The sequence below is a fragment of the Quercus suber genome, unplaced genomic scaffold, assembly GCF_002906115.3.
Source record: "Quercus suber isolate HL8 unplaced genomic scaffold, Cork oak 2.0 scaffold_502, whole genome shotgun sequence".
Lineage (NCBI taxonomy): Eukaryota > Viridiplantae > Streptophyta > Magnoliopsida > Fagales > Fagaceae > Quercus > Quercus suber.
Window position 1 is genome coordinate 535,846 of NW_027069951.1, and position 3,174 is coordinate 539,019.

General features: G+C 33.7%; 1 long non-coding RNA gene across 1 annotated transcript; it reads right to left on the minus strand.

Annotated features, from left to right (window-relative positions):
* Window positions 1-1,294: 1,294 nt before the first annotated feature.
* On the minus strand, window positions 1,295-2,334 carry LOC112036589 (uncharacterized). The gene is made up of 2 exons (XR_010624945.1): window positions 2,160-2,334; window positions 1,295-2,068 (listed from the first exon to the last, which is right to left on the minus strand). It is a non-coding gene; the product is annotated as an uncharacterized LOC112036589 (long non-coding RNA).
* Between the last annotated feature and the right edge of the window lie 840 nt (window positions 2,335-3,174).

The window sequence follows — 3,174 nt, forward strand, 5'->3', positions numbered from 1 at the left end:
TTTGTTCTAGTGCATTGAGCTAATTAAAAAACTAATACTTTCGAATCCATAAAACAAAGAAAGAAAGAAACCAACACCCAAATGGAGTTATACCAACCCACACTCGAGACGCTCCCAAGTGGATTGAAATTCCAGTTTGGCGATTTCCGAAAGCTATACCAACCCACACTTCAGTTTCCATATATTTGAAAAATCAATCAATTGATGCATATTCTCTAGTGACATGAACGTGAAAATCTTAAAACTGACTAGCCTCATGCTACGAAGTGATCTAAACATCTATTGTTCCAAATACTCATTAAATCACTAGGTACCACCGATCCGATCGTCACTTTAGTTGCTACAAGATAAATTCCCCATAATGCAGCTCCAAATTAAAGACTTTCAATGTTGCCTCCGCCTAATATATCTGGAACTCTTGGCAGTTAATTGGGTTGTACATAAATTTATGTGCAAATTATCAACAAGAGATAAATAACCCATATTAATAGCATTTGAAAAGACAAACTAGAAAATATCATATGAAAGATGATGAAAAAAATCTATAATTTATAAGGTTCAGTTACACAGTCCACATCATTTACAAAAACATTACAAAAAGTGTGAGCTATCTAGATGTAATAATTAATACAATAACCCGAACTCTCAATTATAAAGAATGTGTTGCTTACAACTTCTATTGCACAATCAAATGCAAATTCCTAGGGTGTACTTTTGGTTTACTTTTAAAGCGATTACAAATGCATATGTACTAGACTACCAAGTGGCCTTAAGAGCATCTACATCAGTCTACTAAATTTTTTAACTAAATTAATCCAAAAAACTTCACTTTTTCTAGTTTAACTATCTATTTTTATAGACATACATCAACCTCAATTCTCTATCACTATTCAAATTTTATAGATATTATATTTTTTTTATTTTATTTTTTATCCATTCACATTTACAATCCAAAAAAAAAAAAATACAACCCTCCCCAACCACCCAACAAATCCCTTTCACCGTGGCTTGCATCATCCACAAATAATTTTACATAATTAATATTTCAAAACATATAGTATTGTCTTTATTTTTCCTTTGCAATATCAATTAAAATATATACAAACAAAACAAAACAAGATTAAGACATTAAAAAAAAACTGGCTAGTTTATAAAACTTGCAAAGTCTACAAGTTTTTTTCTTTGTTTGATTTTTTATACTTAATGGTAGCATAACAAAAGACCAAAAGAAACGAGGCATGACAAGCTACAAACAAAACAATAAGAGAAGGACTAAGAACAAGAAAAAGAGAACTCCAATCACAATATTATCATTCACTTTTTACTTAATACCAAAAAATGGTGCACACATTTCTATACAACAAACTTTGACAAGTTTAGAAACACCCTAACAACAAAATCCATGCATCGTACAAAAACGTTCCATGACTAGCTTGCTACATTGCAACAATATTCACCAATTACTGTTCTCTTGACGTTGAATGATTTCTTGGTGGAGTTGGCTAATGTATTGTTACTGCTTTAGATCCAAGTTTGTAGTATCCATTATGATAATTTCTAATTCTTTCGTCATTTGTTTTAATTGAAGCTTCTCTCTCTTAACATGAATCAACTCTTTAATCTCCATTTTCTTGATCTCCACAAGCTCTTGATGCTTCATTTTCTTAATCTCTATGAGTTCTTGAGTTTGAGAAAATTCCCTCTCAAGAGGCATTTTTTTTCTCATTAGATATTTTGTTCTTTTCTGCCATGTCATTCAATATCCCTTCAAGATTCAAAATCAAACTATCATTATTTTTTAGTTTATTTAATCGTTCCTTGTCAGCCTTCCTACCAGTGGTCTCTCCAAGTCTACAAAGAAAGCATAGGAGACCTCATCTTCCCCTAGATGTATCGATTGCAAAGTAGAAGAAAAAGACGTTGTGGTTGATATTCATATTGTTGGAGGCTTATGAGGCTTCGCAATAAATTCCAACCATTTTGGTTGATGCCTCAAGATATTTCAACAATGATCAAATCGGAATGCGGTATTTTGGACATTTAGATACGCTACCTTTGCCTTAATGATCTGAAAAATTGACAAATAAAAATTGAATTTAATGAATAAATAGTATTGGTGCATTAATTCATTGATACTACTTTGAGCAACAATTTTTTACCTTGTTTTGCTCATTCACACCACTTGGATTAGTCATCTCAATTGAAGCTAAGAACCCAACAAACTTATTAGTATGGAGTTAACTTGTTGACCAACTATTCATTAGAGAGTTTGCATTACGAGTAGATGCAAATGTCTTCTGTTTGTCACAAAAAAAAAAAAAAAAAAAAAAAAAAAAAAAACCAATTGTCCATTTTTCTTGCATTTAAGAATCTCAACAAGTTCATCCAAACACCAAGCCGAAAATGCGTAGTTTTGAGAGAGTATGATAATTGAAATCCTGGACGATTTAATAACTTTCACAAGTTCAACTGAAATTTTTTCTCCTCTTGGGAGGTCATTATCAATGAAGGTAATGAAACCGTTGTCACACAAATCTTGATATAAATGGCCAGTAAAACCATTGCGTGTATCTTCACCTCTAAAGCTCAAGAAAACATCGTAGTCCCACTGATGAGTGGAAGAAGAAAAGGAGTCTCCTTGATTGATTGGGAAATCCATTAGAATCTACAAGCAGAAAATTGAGAAGAAGAAAGATGTGATGAAGTGAGAATTACGAGAGATGAAGAGTAAAGCTCCCAAGTTTTTTGGCAGAGCGATATTTGAATGGAAATGAAGGCCTGGAAAGTAGGGAAGTCCCACTTCCACGAAGATTCCATGGTGCAAACTTTTGAACAGAGGCTCTTTCATTTTTCAAAAAGTGAGTGAGAAAACAATAAATAAAATGACTTTTTTTGCCGACGCGGAATTAGGAATGGCAAGGGGTTCGGGCCGGGTTTTTCTATACCCGAACCCGACCTGCGGGCCAATACCCATAACCCGGACTCAGCCCGTTTAGGGTACCGGGTTTTTTTCCGGGCCCGGACCCGCCCCAGCCGGGCCCGCAGATTGGGCCCAATTCGCAGTCCAACCACACAAAAAAAAAAAAATTAAGCCCAAATTTGAAGCATGTAATTTGAAGAAAAAATTATCTTAAAATTTGAAAATAATTTAATCACCGGCACCCCTAAGATTTT